Source organism: Rhinoderma darwinii, chromosome 4 (genome assembly GCF_050947455.1).
Source record: "Rhinoderma darwinii isolate aRhiDar2 chromosome 4, aRhiDar2.hap1, whole genome shotgun sequence".
NCBI classification, from domain to species: Eukaryota; Metazoa; Chordata; class Amphibia; order Anura; family Rhinodermatidae; genus Rhinoderma; species Rhinoderma darwinii.
Window position 1 is genome coordinate 185,945,330 of NC_134690.1, and position 23,111 is coordinate 185,968,440.

The 23,111-nt window shown below is 41.8% G+C and overlaps 1 protein-coding gene across 3 annotated transcripts in view; it reads left to right on the forward strand.

Moving 5' to 3' along the window:
- The window catches only part of PRIM2 (DNA primase subunit 2), a 151,037-nt gene that overhangs the window by 39,192 nt on the left and 88,734 nt on the right, over nt 1–23,111 (forward strand). The window lies entirely within an intron of this gene.

The following is a 23,111-nucleotide window of genomic DNA, read 5'->3' on the forward strand; positions in this document are numbered from 1 at the left end:
CGTACAGTCATGCCCAGTAGATGAAGCAGGCACAGGAGCGGTGCGCGCTTCATCTTCAGCGGCTGTCAGCTGTAATACACAGCTGACATCCCGCTGCAACGCCAATCGCCGCCATTTAACCCCTTCAATGCGGCTATCGATGGCGTCCGCCGCGTTGAAGTGGTTGACAGAGGGAGGGGGCTCCCCCTGCGATGGATCGCGGGTGGCGATGGTTGCTATGGCAACCAGGAAGCCGTTGCTAGGCTTCCTGGTTACCCAGGTACGAAAGCCTATTAGGTCCTATTAGGTCCCGAGGTCGGACCTAATACGCTAACTGTCAGATAATGAATGACAATTACAATACACTGCACTACATCAGTAGTCGAGAGTATTGTACCGGGGATCAGAAGACCAGATCTTCAAGTCCTCAGGTCAGTGTAAAAAAAAAAAGAAGTGAAATAGGTAAAAAAAAAATGTTAAAGAAAAATAAATAAATGAAAGTTTTAATTAATAAAAACAATAATCGCCCTCTTTCCCTGATCAACTCCTTTTATAATTAGAAAAAAAATGAAAACATGAAGAAAAAAAACTATACATAATAGGTATTGCCGCATTCGGAACGGCCTGATCTATAAAAATATCACATAATTTTTACCACACGGTGAACACGGTACAAATTTTTTATAAAAAACAATATATTTTATTTTTTGGTGATCTTGTCTCAAAAAAAATGTAACAAAAAGTTGCAAGTAACGCAGAATGGTACCAATGGAAACTACAGTTTGTCACGCATAAAACAAGCCCTCCCGCAGCGATATCAAATAAAAAAGTTATGGCTGTCAGAAAATGGCGACCCTAAAACATGATTTTTTTTTAGAAAAGAGTATTTTTATTGTGGGAACGTAGTGAAAAGTAAAAAAACTATATAAATTTGGTGTCGCTGTAATCGTATCGACCTGCAGCATAAAGTTAACATGTTGTTTATACTGAACGGTGAACACTGTAAAAAAAAAAAAAAAAAAACTGTGCTAGAATTGCTGCTTTTTGGTTTCCTCATCTCCCAACAAATTGAATAGTGATAAAAAAAAAAAAATTGCATGTACCCCAAAATGGAACCAATAAAAATTACAGCTCGTTCTACAAAAAAACGCGCCCTCACACAGCTCCGTCAATGGAAAAATAACATGTTATAACTCTCAAAACGCAATGATGCTAAATGACGGCCCAGACTCATTTTTTAGGTCCAGTAGAATTTCACTCAATACCCCACATCGTCATTTGCTGGAGATGAGGAAACTTTAGGGCCTTGTGCTGCTTATAGGGCTAGTGAAAAAGTCAAAGATTAGGCAATACAGGAGCGCAGATATTTTGGATAATACCTCAAAAACCCAGACTGTGCATAAAGGATTGGTTCAAAGCGACCACACCAATCCATGGATTATTAATTCTCCCCATTATTACATCATCCTATTATGCCCTGATGCACTCCGCCCAGCTTACATATACCCGGATGTACTCTGCACAGCTTACATATACCCTGATGTACTCCGTCCAGCTTACATATGCCCTGATGTACTCCGTCCAGTTTACATATACCCGGATGTACTCTGTCCAGCTTACATGTACCCTGATGTACTCCGCCCAGTTTACATATACCCGGATGTACTCTGTCCAGCTTACATGTACCCTGATGTACTCCGCCCAGTTTACATATACCCGGATGTACTCTGTCCAGCTTACATGTACCCTGATGTACTCCGCCCAGTTTACATATACCCTGATGTACTCCGCCCAGCTTACATATACCCTGATGTACTCCTCCCAGCTTGCATATACCCTGATGTACTCCGCACAGCTTACATATACCCTGATGTACTCCGCCCAGCTTACATATACCCTGATGTACTCCGCCCAGCTGACATATACCCTGATGTACTCCGCCCAGATTACATATACCCTGATGTACTCCGCCCAGTTTACATATTCCCTGATGTACTCCTCCCAGCTTGCATATACCCTGATGTACTCTGCACAGCTTACATATACCCTGATGTACTCCGCCCAGCTTACATATACCCCGATGTACTCCGCCCAGCTTTCATATACCCTGATGTACTCCGCCCAGCTTTCATATACCCCGATGTACTCCGCCCAGTTTACATATATCCCGATGTACTCCGCCCAGTTTACATATTCCCCGATGTACTCCGCCCAGATTACATATACCCCGATGTACTCCGCCCAGTTTACATATACCCTGATGTACTCCGCCCAGATTACATATACCCGGATGTACTCCGCACAGCTTACATATACCCTGATGTACTCTGCCCAGCTTACATATGCCCCCACATTATAAGCTGAAATACCAGTAAAACACCAAGCAAAATCTGCGCTTCAAAAGCCAAATGGTGGTCCAACGGAGCCTGGCAGTGTGCCCAAACGGGAATTTATGACCACTTATGGGGTATTACTGTATTCTGGAGAACCTGCTTAACAATTTATGAGGTGTGTGTCTACGGTGGTACAAGCTGGGCACAGCACATTGGGCACTGAAATGGCATGTCTGTGGAAAACAGCAATTTTCAATCTGCAACATCTATTGTGTACTCATTTTTGCAAAGCACTTGTGGGGTCAAAATGCTCACTACACCCCTAGATAAATTCTTTGAGGGATCTAGTTTCCAAAGTTGGGTAATTTTTCGGGGGGTACCACTGTACTAGTACTATAGCTCATTGCAACATGGTGTCAAAAAACGAATCTTGTAAAATCTCCACTCCAAATACTAAATGGGGCACCTTCCCTTTAGAGCCTTGCTGTGTGTACAAATAGTAGTTTATGACAACGTGTGGGGTATTGCCTTACTCTGGAGAGAATGCTTTACGAACGTTGAGGTGCTGTTCTCCTATAGTCTTTGTGAAAATGCAAACATTTGGGCTAGAACTACATCTTTTCACAAAAAAAAAGAGTTCTATTTTCACATCCCAGTTCTAATAAATTTAGCAAAAACCTGTGTGGTCAAAATGCTCACTACACCCCTAGATTAATTCCTCAAGGGGTGTAGTTTACCAAATGGAGTCACATTTCAAGGGTTCTTACTGTACCTGTAACTCAGGGGCTTTGTAAATGCAACATGGCACCCAGCAATCCTGCAAAATCTGCGCTCCAACTGCCAAATGGCGCTCCTTCCCTTGTATCCTGCTGTGTATCCAAACAGCAGTTTATGACCACATATGGGGTATTTCCCTACTCTGAAGAAGTTGCTTTACAAATGTTACGGTGCTTTTTCTACTTTGTTGAGAAAATGAAAAATTTTGATCTAATCTTATTGGAAAATTTAATTTTTCATTTTCACTGCCCATTTCTAATAAAATCTATGACACCTGTGGGGTCAAAATGCTCACTACACCCCTATATGAATTCCTCAATGGGTGTAGTTTGCCAAATGGAGTAACTTTTGGGTAGTTTCCACTGTACCGGTACCTAAGGGGCTTTGCAAAAGCGACATGGTGCAGAGAAATCAATCCAGCAAAATCTGCTCTCCAAAAGCCAAATGGCGCGCCTTCCCTTCTGAGCCCTGATGTGAATTCATACAGTAGTTTAGAAAAAAGACCACGGCGCCACATAGCGTAACTCAGTAGGGTAAACTGATGGAGTGAATAAATACCATGCTCACCAGAAGGCTTTAGGGTAAAAGCGGTTAAACCACGAGTGCTGCTGCCAGATCCAAAACCGGTTGCCGAAGGAAACCGCTGATAGGTAGTAGGTTAGTGAAGAGAAAAAAACGGATCTATCTCGGCGCTGCTAGGTGGTAAAGGACGAGGAAGAAACAAGTAGTCTCTTGTGATATTGCTGAAACTTCTTTTATTGCAGTAGCAACGCGTTTCGACGCCGAACTGGCGTCTTCATCAGGCATAAAAAATGTTTAAAACAGGACAGTATATATACACACACCACTGAGTGGTGATTGGCCCAATTCAGATGAGGCAAAGATTGACATGTAAAAAACCGCCAAAAAACACTTTGGGGGTCAAAGTTCAAATTAAATAGGCAAATACAAAGAAAACAATGTGCACTGATGTTAAGGTGATAACCATAAAAAAATACATATAATAATACTAGAATTAAACATAGTTAAAATATATAACGGAGAATGAGTCAAAAGAGAACAGCGTGTCACATCTGGATTTCGGAACTAGTGAAAGATCGGCTTTTTATTAAAAAATGCAGGTATATATAGAAGAAGTATCTAAAGTAGTGGTAAGACGCCAAGGATGAGTGTTTATTTTTATTTTTATTTTTATTACTTGCTTTTTACTTTTAAAACATCTCGGGAGAGTCTGTCAGTTTCGGATTTTTATTGTGTAGAACGTTGTCAAGGGAACCATGTAAACTACGGCGGCCGGGGAGGACCAAAATTGGAAAGCATGAAGTGGAACGCACGTGGTGGAACGCACAGTGGCCCGCATGGTGACCCGCATATTCGGCAGGTTAGTGTGGGCGACATCGGAGAAGAACGAAAGGCTGGGAATAACCAGGTAGGGAAACACATCGTATGACATTAGTATGTGTGTGCATGAGGTGGAACGCACCAGCCTATGCAAACCTCTACATGGGTGCCTTCGAAAATACTTATATCCATAGCCCGCATCAGTTCAAGAATAACATTTTACTTTACAGGCGTTATATAGACGATTTATTCATAATCTGGAAAGGAAACAACGAGGAGGCTTCCCAATTCATTGAAAACCTCAACCACAACACCTTCGAACTAACCTTCACACACACATTTTCCCCAGTTTCCATTGACTTCCTCGACCTTACCCTCAGCCATGATAAAACTAACAACCAATTCATCACACAAACCCATTTCAAACAGGTTGATGTCAACAGCTACATTGATTTCAGAAGCGCCCATTATCGCCCGTGGCTCCTAAACATACCCTTTGGACAGTTTAGGAGGATCAGGAAAAACTGCAGTACAGAGAAACTTTATCAAAAGGAATGTAATGTTTTGGAAAAACGTTTTATCGATAAATACTTTCCCCCGAAACTAATAGAAGGCGCAAGAACAAAAGCCACTGAATTAACACAACACTCCTGCCTAAATCCGTCCCTCAAAAAAACATTACCTGCTAATAATTTCAAAACCAATTTCATTACAACGTTTAATAAAGGGAACAGAATTATCAGAACAATTCTGGGCAAACACTGGCACATCATTAAGAGCGACCCCTTTCTAAAAGACCTGATACCGGTTAAACCCAACATCACTTTTAGGCGGTCCCTAAATCTTAAAAATATTTTAGCCCCCAGTAGGATCAAAAAACAATCATCATCCAATACGCATTTTATGTCCGATCTGAAAGGATCCTACAAATGTGGCCATTCCCGTTGCCTATGTTGCAACATCATCTGTAATAAAAAACATACATATACATCCACGGTAACCAAAGAATCTTTCCCCATTAGAACCTTCCTTAACTGTGGGAGTTCATATGTGATTTACCTTATTGAATGCCCGTGCCAACTACAATACATTGGCAGAACCACTCAATGCTTGAGAACCCGGGTCAATAACCACCGCTTTAACGTTAACACAGGTTTCGTGAAACATAGTGTGTCACGGCATTTTGCCCTGATACATAAATGCCAATTTAATCTAATCAGCATCACCCCTATAGAACATATCCCCCTTGATGTCCCAAATAGGTTCAACAAACTGAAACAACGGGAAAATTATTGGATTTTTAAATTGGACACACTACATCCAAGGGGCCTAAATGATATTTCGGAATCAAGCTTGGACTAACTACATTAATAGCATCTAGACTCTACTCGCCTGGAAACACTACTAACCACGTTCCCGATATTCTAAACCCGGACATTTTAAGTCAAAACAACACACACACCCCCCATGTACACGCATACTAATGGCATACGATGTATTTCCCTACCTGGTTATCCCCAGCCTTTCTTCTTTTTTCTCCGATGTCGCCCACACTAACCTGCCGAATATGCGGGTCATCATGCGGGCCACAGTGCGTTCCACCACATGCGTTCCACCTCATGCACACACATACTAATGTCATACGATGTGTTTCCCTACCTGGTTATTCCCAGCCTTTCGTTCTTCTCCGATGTCGCCCACACTAACCTGCCGAATATGCGGGTCACCATGCGGGCCACTGTGCGTTCCACCACGTGCGTTCCACTTCATGCTTTCCAATTTTGGTCCTCCCCGGCCTCCGTAGTTTACATGGTTCCCTTGACAACGTTCTACACAATAAAAATCCGAAACTGACAGACTCTCCCGAGATGTTTTAAAAGTAAAAAGCAAGTAATAAAAATAAAAATAAAAATAAACACTCATCCTTGGCGTCTTACCACTACTTTAGATACTTCTTCTATATATACCTGCATTTTTTAATAAAAAGCCGATCTTTCACTAGTTCCGAAATCCAGATGTGACACGCTGTTCTCTTTTGACTCATTCTCCGTTATATATTTTAACTATGTTTAATTCTAGTATTATTATATGTATTTTTTTATGGTTATCACCTTAACATCAGTGCACATTGTTTTCTTTGTATTTGCCTATTTAATTTGAACTTTGACCCCCAAAGTGTTTTTTGGCGGTTTTTTACATGTCAATCTTTGCCTCATCTGAATTGGGCCAATCACCACTCAGTGGTGTGTGTATATATACTGTCCTATTTTAAACATTTTTTATGCCTGATGAAGACGCCAGTTCGGCGTCGAAACGCGTTGCTACTGCAATAAAAGAAGTTTCAGCAATATCACAAGAGACTACTTGTTTCTTCCTCGTCCTTTACCACCTAGCAGCGCCGAGATAGATCCGTTTTTTTCTCTTCACTAACCTACTAATACAGTAGTTTATTACCACATATGGTGTATTTCCGTACTCTGAAGAATTTGCTTAACAAATGTTGGGGTGCTTTTTCTCCTTTATTTGGAAAAAAATGTAATTTTTTATTGCCCAATTCTAATGAAATCTATGAAACACCTGGGGGGTCAAAATGCTCACTACACTCCTAGATGAATTCCTCTAGGGGTGTAGTTTCCCAACTGGAGTCACTTTTGGGGTGTTTCCACTGTACTGGTACATTAGGAGCTTTACAAATGCGACATGGTGCAGAGAAATCAATCCAGAAAAATCTGTACTCCAAAAGCTAAATGGCGTGCCTTCCCTTCGGAGGCCTTGCACTTGCCCAAACATCTGTTTATGACCACATGTTGGGTATTTCCGTACTCTGGAGAAGTTGCTTTACAAATGTTGGGGTGCTTTTCCTCATTTATTTGTAGAAAAAGCTACATCTTCTTGGAAAATAATGTAATTTTTCATTTTCACTGCCCAATTCTAATAATCTATGAAATACCTGTGTGGTCAAAATGCTCACTACACCTCTAGGGGTGTAGTTTCCCAAATGGAGTCACTTTTGTGGGGTTTCCTTTGTTTTTGCACCACAAGACCTCTTCTAACCTGACATGGTGCCTGAAATATATTTTAAGAAAAGGAAGACCCAAAAATCCACTAGGTGCTCCTTTGCTTCTGGGTATTTTGTTTCAGTCCAGTAGCGCACTAGGGCCACATGTTGGATATTTCTAAAAGCTGCAGAATCAGGGCAATAAATATTCAGTTGTGTTTCTCTGGTAAAAACCTTCAGTATTACAGGAAAAATGCATTAAAATGGAATTTCAAGTTTTGCTAATTTTCTCTAAATGTTGGTGGTTTTCACCAAATAAAAATTAATTTATCGACCACATTTTTTCACTAACAAAGTACAATATGTCACGAGAAAACAATCTCAGAATCGCTTGGATAGGTAAAAGCATTCCGACGTTATTACCACATATAGTAACACATGTGAGATTTAAAAAATAAGGCTGTGTCATTTGGTCCAAAAGTGGCTGCGTCCTTAAGGAGCTGAGCCATCTCCATCACTGCTGGGTGCCAGCTGTATGATACGGTGGCTGGCACACTGATGTAATGGCCAAGACCGGAGCTAGCCTCCGATCCGGCCGATTAAACCCTCACATGCTGTGTTCAATAGAGATCGCAGCATGTGAGGTATTGTTAGCAACCGGCACCCCAGCAACGTGATCGCTGGGTTGCCGGTGGCTGCAAAGGCGATCGGAGGCCTAATACTTACCTCCCGGTCTGCCAGCAACGGAAGCCTCCTATGCCCGCTCGGTGGCAGGGCCTAAAAGACTTCCGGTACCATCGGCAAGATGGCGCCAGCTCAGCTTCCGGCTCAGAAGCTGAGCCGGCGTCATCAGCATTGGGTATTTGCTGTATGTTACAGCCGATACCCCGATGTATCGGCAGGAACCGGAGCTAGCTCCGATTCCTGCCATTAACACCTTCAATGCAGCGATCTAATGCGATCGTTGCATCTTAGCGGTTTGTAGCAAATCGGCATCCTGCCATGCGATGGCAAGGATGGCGACTGCTACTATGGCAACAGGAGGCCTAACAATGGCCTCCTGTCTGCCATTATGGAAGCCGATTAGGCCCCGCCTGGAGGCAGAGCCTGATCGGCTTGCTGTCAGTATACAACTGACCGTTCCAATACGTTGCACTACATAGGTAGTGCAATGTATTAGAACATCAATCAAACAGTTGGATCTTCAAGTCCCCTAGTGGGACTAAAGAAAAGTGTAAAAAAAAGTATAAATAAAAGTTGTAAAAAATACAATAAAAGTTTCAAGTAATAAAATAAAACACAATCTCCCCCTTTTTCCCTTATCAAGTAATTTCTGATTGAAAAAAATAATAAACCATACATATTTGGTATCGCTGCGATCGTAACGACCTGAACTATAAAAATATTATGTTATTTATCCCGCGCAGTGAACGCCGTAAAAAAATACTCCATAATTGCTGTTTTTTTGGTCACTTTTTATCTTCCAAAAATGTAAATAAAAAGTGATCAAAAAGTCGCATGTACCCAAAAATGGTACCTATAAAAACTATAACTCGTCTCGCAAAAAACAAGCCATCATACAGCTCCATTGATGGAAAAATTAAAAATTTATGGCTCTCACAACATGGGGACAGAAAAAAAACGTTCTCTTTACAAAAGTTATTTTATTGTGTAAAAAGTTGTAAAACATAAAAAAGTGCTATAAATTGGGTATCGCCGGAATCGGACTGACCCACAGAATAAAGTTAACATGTAATTTATTATGCGTGGTGAACGCTATATAAAAAGAACTACAAAAATATTCCAGAATTACTGTTTTTTTGTCACCTTGCCTCCCAAAAAAAAAGGATAAAAAGTGATCAAAAAGTTTAATGTACCCCAAAATGGTACCAATAATAACTACAGCTCGTTCCGCAAAAAAACAGCCCTCATACCACTACGTCTATGAAAAAATAAAATCAGTTTAGGCTCCAATAAGTCAGGAAAGAAAAGTATCCAGTTGTGCAGCCCGAGGGGAACATTTATTCTGTTTCAAGAGGCAAATTATCAAGGTCCTAATATTAGGGAGCCAGGAAGGGGAGGACTCAAACATATCTGCTGAAAGCGAGGGTGCCCGTATTATACCAGGACAACACTTCCCAGCAAAATTCCTCAAACTGCAAAGTGCCGAGTGTGGACCAAAAGGGGGATAAGGAAGGACATTTATCAGGATTGCTCCACACCATAACATCTATGGATTATTTTATTATTTTTTTTACCCTATTATTATACCACCTGACTATACCCCTGATGTACGCTGTCCAGTTCACATGTGCCCCACATTATAAACGGAAACACCAGTAACACTCCAAGCAAAATCCACGCTCCAAAAGCCAAATGGCGATCCCTCCCCTCTGAACCCTACAGTGTGCCCAAACAGCTGGTTAATTCCACATATATGGCATCGACATACCTGTGAGAACCCTTTTAACAATGTTTGGTGTGTGTGTGTCCAGTGGCACAAGCTGGGCATGACATATTTGCCATTGAAATGGCATATCTAGTGAAAATTTTTAATTTCTACTTTGTATCATCCGCAGCGCAATCATTTATGGAACAGACCTGTGGGGTGAAAATGCTCACTACACCCCTTAATAAATGCCTTGAGGGGTGCAGTTTCCAAAATGGGGTCACTTCTCAGGTGTTTCTTTTATTATTTCACATCTGAGCCTCTGCAATTGTAAACAAATACTGTGTAAGTCGCCAAATTAGGCCTCAATTTTACATGGTTCTCTTTCACTCCTGAGCCTGGTCGAATGTCCAGGCAAAATATTAGGGCCACATGTTGCGTGATTCTAAAACCGGGAAACGCAGCATAATAATTAGAGAGCTGTCTTGTTATTGTGGCACAAGCTGGGCACCACATGTTGGCATATCTATGGAAAAATCTAATTTTCATTCTGCAACATCGAGTGCACACCAATTTCTGCCAAACACCTGCGGGTTAATATGCTCACTATACCCCTAGGTGAATACCTTGAGGGGTGTTTTTTCCAAAATGGCGTCACTTCTAGGGGGGGATCCACTGCTTTGGTCCCACAGGGACTTTGCAAATGCGACATAGCGCCCAGAACCAAATCCAGCAAAATCTACTCGAAAAGCCAATCTGAGCCCTATTCTGTGCCCAAATAGCAGTGGGTATTGCCTTACTCGGGAGAAATTGCTTTACAAATGTTGGGGGTACTTTTTTTTTCCTTTATTTGTTGAGAAAATGAAAAATTTTGAGCTAAAGCTACGTCTTATTGAAGAAAAAGGATTTTTTTTATTTTCACTGCCCAATTCTAATAAAATCTATGAAACACCAGTGGGGTGAAAATACTCATTATGCTTCTAGATGGATTCTTCAAGGGGTGTCGTTTTCTCAATGGAGTAATTTTTTTGGCGTTTTCACTGTTTTGGTCCCTCAGCGGCTTTGCAAATGTGACATGGCCTCCACAAACTATTCCTGCTAAATTTGAGCTCCAAAAGCCAAATGGCGCTCTTTTCCTTCTAAGCCCTGCCGTGTGTCCAAACAGCCATTTATGACCACATGTGGGGTATTGTTTTACTCGGCAGAAATGACTTTTTCTGCTTTAGTCCTTGTGGAAATTATAAAAAATCAGCTAAACCTACGTTTTCTTTGAGAGAATGTAGATTTTCATTTTCACGGCTTACTTCCAATAATTTCTGCAAAAAACCTGCGGGGACAAAATGCTCACTATACCCCTAAATTATTTCCTCAAGGAGTGTAGTTTCCAAAATGGGGTCACTTTTTGGGGATTTCCACTGTTTTGGCACTAAAAGACCTCTTCAAAACTGACATGGTGCCTAAAATATTTTCTAATAAAAAGAAGGCCCCAAAATCCTCTAGGTGCTCCTTTGCTTCTGAGGCTGGTGCTTCAGTCCATTAGCACGCTAGGGCCTCATGTGGGATATTTACTAAAACTGCAGAATCAGGACAATAAATATTGAGTTGCATTTCTCTGGTAAAACTTTCTGTGTTACATAAAAAATGAATTTCTGCAAAAAAAATGACATTTGAAAATTTCACCTCTACTTTGCTTTAATTCCTGTGAAACGTATAAAGGGTTAAGAAACTTTCTAAATGCTATTTTGAATAGTTTGAGGGGTGAAGTTTTTAAAATGGGGTGACTTATTGGGGGTTTCTAATATATAAGGCCCTAACAGCCGCTTCACAACTGAACTGGCCACTGTAAAAATAGAAATTGAAAATGTGAGAAATTGCTGATCAAGTTCTAAGCCTTGTAATATCCTAGAAAAATAAAAGGATGTTCAAAAAACAATGCCAATCTAAAGTAGAAATATGGGGGATGTTAATTAGCAACAATTTTGTGTGGTACAACTGCTTGTCTTACAAGCAGATACATTTACATTTAGAAAAACGCTACTTTTTGCCATTTTTCGCAAAATTTTGGTGTTTTTCATAATAAAATACTGAATGTATCGAGTAAATTTTGGCAGTAACATAAAGTCCAATGTGTCATGAGAAAAAAATCTCAGAATCGCTTGGCTCTTGGCTAGGTAAAAGCATTCTGAAGTTATTACCACATAAAGTGAAACATGTCAGATTTGAAAAATGAGGCTCTGTCAGGAAGGCCAAAAGTGGCCAAAGCGGGAAGGGGTTAACCCCTTCCCGACATTTGGCGTAAATGTACGTCATGGAAAGCATTGACTTCCCGCAAAATGCCGTACATTTACGGCAAATGTTTGGCACCGGCTGAGAAGCTGAGTCGGTGCCATCATCGTCGGATCTCAGCTGTATCTTACAGCTGACATCCGACTGTAACGGCGGGGACCGAAATTAGCTTCGATCCCCGCCATTAACCCCTTAAGTGCAGCGCTCAAACGCCATTGCTGCACTTAAGGTATTTGCAGCTCATCGGAGCCCCAGCAATGAAATTGCCGGGGTTCCGGTGGCTGCAATGGCAACCGGTGGCCTAATACTGGCCTCCCGGTCTGCCTAGCACCGAAGCGGGTCAAGATCCGCCCGGCGGCGGAGCCTGATCGGCTTCCGTAGCTGCCGGCAAGATGGCGCCGGGTCAGGAGCTGATCCAGCGTCATCAGCGGTGGAAGTCAGCTGTACTGTACAGCTGACATACACCTGTAACGGCAGGAACCGGAGCTAGCTCCGATCCCTGCCATTAACCCCTTCGATGCAGCAATCGAAAGCGATTGCTGCATCGTAGCGGTTACTAGCAGATCGCCAGCCCTGATAGGCAATCGGGACTGGCGACTGCTGTTATGGCAACAGGAGACACAATGGTCTCCTGCTCTGCCATTACGGAAGCCGATTTAGGCCCCGCCGGGAGGCGAAGCCTAATCGGCTTGCTGTCAGTGAATGACTGACAGATCTAATAAATTGCACTACATAGGTAGTGCAATGTATTAGAAAAAAAAAAATCTGACCGTTGGACCTTCAAGTCCCCTAGTGGGACTTGAAGAAAAGTGTAAAAAAAGTATAAAAAAGTGCAAAAAATAAAAGTTTGAAAACAATAAAAGTTTCAAGTAATCAAATAAAACACAATCCCCCTTTTACTCTTATCAAGTCCTTTATTATTGAAAAATAATAATAAACCATATGTATTTGGTAACGACCTGAGGTATCAAAATATTATATTATTTATTGCACGCGGTGAACAGCATGAAAAAAAACGTAAAAAACTTTACCAGAGTTTCTGTTTTTTTGCTCACTTTGCCCTACAAATATTGGAATAAAAAGTGATCAAAAAGTCGCACGTATCCAATAATGGTACCTATAAAAACTATAGCTCGTCCCGCAAAAAACAAGCCCTCATACATCTCCGATATACAAAAAAATGGGACATAGAATATAATTAAAACCACAGAAAAAGGCCATACTCACAGATTAGGTGGTGGGTAAAACACCCGTTCCAAACAGGACGCAACCAGGTCAGAGAATGCTGTTAATGGGAATGCCCTCATACATCTCCGTCGACAAAAAAATTAAAACTTTTTACAAAAGTAATTTTATTGTGAAAAAAGATGTAAAACATATAAAAGTGCTATAAATTAGGTATCGCCGGAATCGTACTGACCCGCAGAATAAAGTTAACATGTAATTTATAACGCATGGTGAACGCTGTATAAAAAAAACGAAAAAAGCTGTGCCAGAATTGCGTTTTTTTGTTTACCTGGCATCCCAAAAAATAGGCTAAAAGGTGATCAAAAAGTCACATGTACCCAAAAATGGTACCAATAATAACTACAGCTCGTCCCGCCACAAACCAGCCCTCATACCGCTACGTCTATGAGAAATAAAATTAGTTATGGCTCCAATAAGTCAGGAAATAAAAAAATATGCAGTTGTGCCCGAGGGGAACATTTCTCCTGTTTCAAGAGGCGATTTATCAAGGACCTAAAATTAGGGAACCAGGAAGGGGAGAGCCCAAACATATCCGCTGGAAGCGACGGTGCCCGTATTATACCAGGACAACACTTTTCCAGCAAAATTCCCCAAACTACAAAAGGTGCGGAGTGTGGACCAAAAGGGGGATAAGAAATGACACCATTTATCAGTGCGACACTGGCCCGTGCTTCACAGCGTAACACACATCTATGGATTATTTATTTTTTTCATACCACCTGACTATGCCCCTTATATACTCCGCCCCGCTTACATGTACCCCCACATTATAAAACACCAGCAATACTCAAACAAATATAGTACCAAGCAAAATCCGCTCTCCAAAAGCCAAATGGTGCTCCCTCGGCTCTGAACCCTACAGCGTGCCCAAACAGCAGTTTCCTTCAACATATATGGCATCGTCATACTCGGGAGAACCCTTTTAACAATTTTTGGGGTGTGTGACTCCAGCGTCATAAGCTTGGCATGACATATTTGCCACTGAATGGCATATCTAGGGAAAAATATAAATTTTTAATTTGCACCATCTGCAGCACATTCATTTATGGAAAAGACCTGTGGGGTGAAAATGCTCACTACACCCCTTAATAAATGCCTTGAGGGGTGCAGTTTCCATAATGGGGTCACTTCTCAGGGGTTTCTTTTTATTATTTCACATCTGAGCCTCTGCAGTTGTGAACCAATACTTTGTAAATCGCCAAATTAGGCCTCCACTCCGCATGGTACTCTTCACTCCTGAGCCCTGTCATATGTCCAGGCAAAAGATTAGGGCCACATGTAGGGTGTTTCTAAAACCGGGAAACACCGCATAATAATTAGAGGGCTGTCTTGTTATGGTGGCACAAGCCGGGCACCACATATTGGCATATCTATGGAAAAAAATCCCATTTTCACTCTGCAACATCGAGTGAACACTAATTTCTACAAAACACCTGCAGGGTTAAAATGCTTACTACACCCCTTGGTAAATGCATTGAGGGGTGTAGTTTCCAAAATGGGGTCACTTCTGGGGGGTTTCCACTGTTTTGGGCCCACAGGCGCCCAGAAACCAATCCAGCAACATCTGCACTCCAAATGGCGGTCCTTTCCTTCTGAGCCCTGCCGTTTGCCCAAACAGCAGTTTATGACCACACATGGGGTATTGCCGTACTCGGGAGAAATTGCTTTACAAATGTTGGGTTCTTTTTTTCCTTTATTTGTTGAGAAAATGAAAAAATTTGCGCTAAAGCTACGTCTTATTGAAGAAAAAGGACTGTTTTTATTTTCACTGCCTAATTCTAATAAATTCTATGAAACATCTGTGGGGTCAAAATGCTTACTACACCCCTAGATGAATTCCTCAAGAGGTGTAGTTTCCTAAATGGAGTCCATTTTTGGGCGTTTTCATTGTTTTGTCCCCTCAGGGGCTTTGCAAATGTAACCTGGCCTCCGCAAACCATTCCTGCTAAATGTGATCTCAAAAAGCCAAATAGTGCTCTTTCCCTTCTAAGCCCTGCCGTGTGTCCAAACAGCCGTTTATTACCACATGTGGGGTATTGTTTTACTCGGGAGAAATTGCTTTACAAATTTTGTGGTGCTTTTTCTCTTTCAGTCCTTCTGGAAATGAGAAAAAATTAGCTAAACCTAGATTTTTTTTGAAAAAATGTAGATTATTATTTTCAGGGCCTACTTCCAATAATTTCTGCAAAAAAACTGTGGGGTCAAATCGCTCACTATACCCCTAGATAATTTCCTCAATGGGTGTAGTCTCCAAAATAAGGTCACTTGTGGGGGATTTTTACTGTTTTGTCCCCTCAGGGGCTTCGTAAATGTGACATGGCCTCCGCAAACCATTCCTGCTAAATGTGGACTCCAAAAGCCGAATGGCACTCCATCCCTTCTAAGCCCTGCCGTGTGTCCAAATATCCGTTTATTACCACATGTGGGGTATTGTTTTACTCGGGAGAAATTGCTTTACAAATTTTGTGGTGCTTTTTCTCCTTCAGTCCTTGTGGAAATGAGAAAAAATTAGCTAAACCTACATTTTCTTTGAAAAAATTTAGATTATCATTTTCACAGCCTACTTCCAATAATTTATGCAAAAAACCTGTGGGGTCAAAACACTCACTATACCCCTAGATAATTTCCTCAATGGATGTAGTTTCCGATATGGGGTCACTTGTGGGGGGTTTCCACTGTTTTGTCCCCTCAGGGGCTTTGTAAATGTGACATGGCCTCTCAAACCATTCCTGCTAAGTTTGAGCTCCAAAAGCCAAACGGCGCTCTTTCCCTTCTAAGCCCCGCCGTGTGTCCAAATATCCATTTATTACCACATGTGGGGTATTGTTTTACTCGGGAGAAATTGCTTTACAAATTTTGCAGTGCTTTTTCTCCTTTAGTCCTTGTGGAAATGAGAAAAAAAATTGCTAAACCTACATTTTCTTTGAAGAAATGTTGATTTTAATTTTCACGGCCTACTTCCAATAATTTCTGTAAAAACCTGTGCGGTCAAAATGCTCACTACACCCCTAGATAATTTCCTTGAGGTGTCTAGTTTCCCAGATGGGGTCACTTTTGGGGGATTTTTACGGTTATGTCACTGCAAGAGCCCTTCAAACCTGACATGGTGCCTAAAATATATTCTAACAAAAATAAGGCCCCCAAAATCCCCTAGGTGTTCCTTTGCTTCTGAGGCCGGTGCTTCATTCCAGTAGCACGCTACGGCCACATGTGGGATATTTCCTAAAACTGCAGAAACTGGGCAACAAATATTGAGTTGCATTTCTCTGGTAAAACCTTCTGTGTTATAAAAAAAATAGTATTAAAAATTTATTTCTGCAAAAAAATATGAAATTTGTAAATTTCACCTCTACTTTGCTTTAATTCCTGTGAAATGTGTAAAGGGTTAAGACATTTTCTAAATGCTGTTTTGAATACTTTGAGGGGTGAAGTTTTTAAAATGGGGTGACTTTTTGGGGGTTTCTAATATATAAGGCCCTCAAAACCACTTCACAACTGAACTGGCCCCTGTAAAAATGGCCTTTTGAAATTTTCTTGAAAATGTGAGAAATTGCTGCTAAAGTTCTAAGCCTTGTGATGTCATAGAAAAATAAAAGGATGTTCAAAAAACGATGCCAATCTAAAGTAGACATATGGGGGATGTTAATTAGCAACGATTGTGTGTGTTATAAATGCCTGCCTTACAAGCAGATACATTTAAATTGAGAAAAAAGCAAATTTTTGCAATTTTTCACTATATTTTCGTGTTTTTCACAATTAAATACTGAATGTATCGACCAAATTTTACCACTATCTTAAAGTCCAATGTGTCACGAGAAAACAATCACAGAATCGCCCGGATAGGTGAAAGCATTCCGGAGTTATTACCACATAAAGTGAAACATGTCAGATTTGAAAAATGAGGCTCTGTCAGGAAGGTCAAAAGTGGCTAAAGAGGGAAGGGGTTAAGGGTCAGCTCACATGTTGTGAAAATATTGTGGAAAATCCGCAGCAAATACGGTAGCAGCAAAGTGGATGAGATCAAACAAATCTCATTTGCGTAAATACTGAGCGGAAAAACGCTCAGAAATTGACTTGCGGTGTGGAATTTTATCCCACAGCATGTCCATTGTATTTGCGTAAATGCTGCTTATTTGTAGCGGGTTTTCCCCATTGAATTCAATGGGAGATAAAACCCTCAACAAATAGCCGTCGTTGCCTTTTTTTGTGGCTGCTTTGCAGTGATTCCGCCGCATAAAAACGCAACTCAGATTAAAAAAAATAAACATCTCATACTTACCCAGAAGTCTGTGTTCCTCCCTCCAGCGAGGCCTGCTGGGATGACGTTTCATCCCATGTGACCGCTGCAGCTAATCACAGGCTAGTAGCGATCACATGGGATGAAAGATCATCCAGGAGGCCGGCCTGGATGATGTTAGAGGGCTGGCCTCCTGGGATGATGCTACATCCCATGTGACGGCTGCTGCAGCCAATCACAGGCTGCAGCGGTCTCCTGTGATGAAACGTCATCCCAGGAGGCCGGCGTGCTAGCAGGCCGGCTATAGTGATGCAGTTTTCCGCAGCGGACATTCCGGGCGAACAACTGTACCACAGTTTTGTGCGGTTTTTCGCCCAGAATTTACTGCGGCGCACAGTACAGATATGCTGCCTGCTTTTACGCAGCGTATCTGCCCCGTGTCAACTCAGCCTAATAGATTGGACTTTTCCTCACCCTCCTCCACCATTATTCACAGATTATTTTTTAGAGGGTCAACACTTTGTTTTCAGTTTCTTATTATTTATGTATTTGAAAAATATTTTTGGGTTATTTCTACTTTCTTTGGCAACGAGTCTCTCTGTTTCAATCTTTGCTGCCTTTATTTGTCTTTTACACAATTTTATCTTTTTCTTTATAATTATTTAATGCCACGTCACTACCATCCTGCTTTAGTTGTTTGAACGCTTTCTTTTTATGATTTATTTCCCCTCTTACTGTTTTATTTAACCGCATTGGTTTCTTCCTATTTGTAGCTTGTTTATTCCTATAAGGTATATATTTTTCACAGTACCTATTTAAGAGGCTTTTAAAAATTTCCCATTTAGTTTGTGTTTTTTTTTATTTTTGAGGACATTGTCCCAGTTTATGCTCTTAAAGAGGCTCTGTCACCAGATTATAAGTGCCCTATCTCCTACATAATCTGATTTGCGCTGTAATGTAGATAACAACAGTGGTTTTTATTTTGAAAAACTATCATTTTTGAGCAAGTTATGAGCTAGTTTAGATTTATGCTAATGAGTTTCTCAATGGACAACTGGGCGTGTTTTTACTTTTTACCAACTGGGTGTTGTACAGAGGAGTGTATGACGCTGACCAATCAGTGACCAATCAGTGTCATACACTTCTCATTGTTCCAGCCCAGCTTCTTTCACTGCACAATCACACTGGGCTGTGGATCATGCTGGGCTGGAACAATGAGAAGTGTATGACGCTGATTGGTCAGCCTCATACACTTCTCTGTACAACGCCCAGTTGTCCATTGAGAAATTATTAGCATAAATCTAAACTAGCTCATAACTTGCTCAAAAATGATAGTTTTTCAAAATAAAAACCACTGCCGTTATCTACATTACAGCGCCGATCACATTATGTAGGAGATAGGGCACTTATAATCTGGTGACAGAGCCTCTTTAACCCCTTCCCGACATTTGCCGTACATGTTCGTCATGGAAAGCATTGACTTCCCGCATCTTGCCGTACATGTACGTCAAATGCAGAAGGGGTTACCGTATCAAAAATAAAAGTTTTAAAGTAAAGATGGCTGCTGTTCATAACAGCAGGACATCTGTACACGATGCCCAGGGGGGTGTCGCCTCCCCCCCGCATCGGCGATCGCCGCCATTGGCCGTTCAATTCAGACCGGCCAATTGCGGCTGTTTGCGGCTTTTGCCAATCACTGTGCCACAGGGCACAGTGATATGGTGGTGATTGGTGCTGTCTAGGACAGCACCAATGACTACCATGTTCCATGTAAAAAATGGCGGTGATGCCAGCCCCCAGATCGCTATGGTTGGTCGGTCAGCACCGACCGACCAATCGCAGCCATGGCGGGTGTTTGAAACACCCTACACCAGCCCTGCCCACCTCATTCCGGTTAGGAACGGTGAGCAGAGCTGGTGTGACCGTCTGTGAAGCCAACTTACCGAATCTGAGGCCTTCTGTGCTGCGATCCTGCTGTGACGTCTTCATCCGACTGCTTCCTGCAGAAGAGTGAACCGTCATCATCATCAACTGTGCTGCTGCTGATTTTTTTTTTTTTTAGCAGCAGCACTTGTTTTTTTTCCTAAACTTCTTATCCCTGTACCCTCCCCCCCCATCCCACCCTCCCCATCTTTCCCTTTTTACGTCCTGCGGCCGCCGAGTGCGGATCAGTGACCGCCATCACTGACCGCCAATTTTTGGCACAGGACTTCCTTTTTTTTTGTATTTTGCACCTCCCTGTGTGCGCCCTGCGGCCACTGAGTGCTGATCAGTGACCGCCATCACTGATCAGCATCCGTGGTAATTTTTTTTATTTTTTGGCCTTTTTTATTACTGCACCTTTTTTTTGCGTGCGCCCTGCGGCTACTGAGTGCTGAGTCTAATAATCAGCCTCAGTGGTAATTTGTTTACGCAGGTTTTTTTTTGGCCTTTTTTTCTTCATTTTATAAAACTGTAAAAAAAAAAGACTAGCATTAGAGTAGCGGACGTTTACTGACGTCCGTTTTGTAAAAAAAGATATATAGCAGAAGTTCTAGCTATATATTTTTTTATACAGTTTGAATAAATTGACTTCTTATAGTTAGCGTCCATTTAGTGACGGACATTTAGTTCGTTCACTAAATTTTTGATAGCGTAGCGACAGTTTTAGTATAAATTTACATCTTATAGTCAGCGTCCATTTAGTGACGGACATTCAGTTTTTTTTTAACTGAAGTTCGTTCACTAAATTTTTGATAGCGTAGCGACAGTTAGTATAAATTTATAGCGTTATACTCAGCGTCCGTTTAGTGACGAACATTCAGTTTTTTTTAACTGAAGTTTGTTCACTAAATTTTTGATAGCGTAGCGACAGTTTTAGTATAAATTTACATCTTATAGTCAGCGTCCATTTAGTGACATACATTCAGTTTTTTTTAACTGAAATTTGTTCACTAAATTTCTGATAGCGTAGCGACACAGTTGTAGCTCAGTTTTTTTTACAGTTCTATATTGAACGTTCAATAAATTTCTTTCTCCTAAATTTTTCTTATTCTTCTCTTCTTTTTCTTTTTTTTTTCCTATAAATTTCATATTACACGTGTAAAAGCACAACATACAAAACCACCTCTATAAAGAGTATTACACGTGTTGAAGCACTACATACCCCCCTAATAAAAATGGCCCAATCATCTCAAAGGCTCTACTCCGCTGAGGAGGCATACGCCATCCTGGCCTCTGACACTGAATCGGCCAGCGAGGGAGAAGAGGAAATTGCCCCATTCATCTTGACCTCATCATCCTCATCCAGTGATGAGGAACCCCCGCAAAGACGCCCCAGGACATCAGCTGAGGCAACCCCCCAAATGAGCGATACCCTGTGGAACCCACCCCCTGATAATTATGAGCCTCACATTCCAGATTTCACAGGGAGCTCTGGAATTCTATTTGAGACTGTAGGCCTCGCAGAAATTCACTATTTCAATCTGTTTTTCACTGAGGATTTTGTTAATGTAATGGCGGCCCAAACAAATTTATATGCCCAACAATTTTTAGCCCAAAACCCCACGTCATCATTTGCTAGGTGGACCCCCATAGAGGCAGCGGAGATGATGAAATTTTGGGGCCTTGTCCTACATATGGGCCTAGTAAAAAAAACAGAGATTAGGCAATACTGGAGTGCGGACATTTTATACAGCACCCCATTATACCACATGGCAATGACCCGGGCACGATTTGAAATTATTCTGAAATTTTTGCATTATAATGATAATGCACAGTGCCCGCCCCGTGATGACCCCACATACGACCGCCTATTCAAAATCAGGCCAATGATTGATTATTTCTGCACCAAATTTCAGGAAGTGTACACCCCCGAAAAGAACATAGCAATAGACGAGTCCCTTGTACATTTTAAGGGGAGACTAAAATTCCGCCAATACCTGCCAAGCAAGAGGGCGAGGTATGGAATTAAAATGTACAAGCTGTGCGAGAGCAGCTCAGGGTACACCTACAGGTTTCGGGTTTATGAAGGGAAGGACACCAGGATAGAACCTCCAGAATGCCCCCCTGTCCTGGGAGTTAGTGGAAAAATAGTGTGGGACTTGATGCACCCACTGCTGGACCAGGGTTATCACCTTTACGTGGATAACTTCTATACCAGCATCCCACTATTTAAATGCCTCTCCACCAGAAGTACTGTAGCATGCGGCACCGTGCGCAAAAATCAGAGAGGCCTCTCTAAAAATCTGATTGGGCAACCCCTAAGAAAAGGAGAAAGCAGGGCACTACACAGCGATAACTTGTTGCTGGTCAAGTATAAGGACAAGAGGGACGTCCTTATGTTGACCACAATACACGGTAGTGGCATCACCCCTGTCCCTGTCCGAGGTAGCACCACAATGACCCCCAAGCCAGACTGCATCCTCGGCTACAATAAGTACATGGGAGGTGTTGATCTCTCTGATCAAGTACTGAAGCCGTACAGTGCCATGCGTAAAACAAAGACGTGGTACAAAAAGCTGGCCGTGCACGTGGTACAGATGGCATTGTATAACGCTTACGTGCTATACCGATGTGCAGGCCGGACAGGGACATTCCTTCAGTTTCAAGAAGCGGTTATCAAGGCCCTTGTATTTGGGGACCAGGAAGGGGAGAGCCCCAGTACTTCTAGAAGCGATGGTCCACGTATTGTACCAGGGCAACACTTTCCTGGCGAAATCCCCCCCACTGGTAAAAAGGGAAGGAGCCAAAAAAGGTGTAAAGTGTGTTACAACAGAGGGAGAAGACGAGACACAACTTATCATTGTGAAACCTGTCCCGACAAACCTGGCCTGTGCATAAAAGAGTGCTTCAAAGTTTATCACACATCCATGGATTTTAATTGAAACATTTTTTTAAATGCTCACTATACCCCTAGATAATTTACTCAAGGGGTGTAGTTTCCAAAATGGGGTCACTTGTGGGGGGTTTCCACTGTTTTGACCCCTCAGGGGCTTTGCAAATGCGACATGGCCACCGCAAACCATTCCAGTTACATTTGAACTCCAAATGGTGTTCTTTCCCTTCTGAGCCCTGCCGTGTGTCCAAACAGCCGTTTATGACCACATGTGGGGTACTGTTTTACTCAGGATAAACTGCTCTACAAATGTTGTGGTGCTTTTTCTCCTTTAGTCCTTGTGGGAATGAAAAAAAATTTTGCTAAACCTACGTTTTATTGGTTAAAATTTACATTTTCATTTTCACGGCCTACTTCCAATAAATTCTGCAAAAAGCCTGTGGGGTCAAAATGCTCACTATACCCCTAGATAATTTACTCAAGGGGTGTAGTTTCCAAAATGGGGTCACTTGTGGGGGGGTTCTACTGTTTTGACCCCTCAGGGGCTTTGCAAATGCGACATGGCCACCGCAAACCATTCCAGTTACATTTGAACTCCAAATGGTGTTCTTTCCCTTCTGAGCCCTGCCGTGTGTCCAAACAGCCGTTTATGACCACATGTGGGGTACTGTTTTACTCAGGATAAACTGCTCTACAAATGTTGTGGT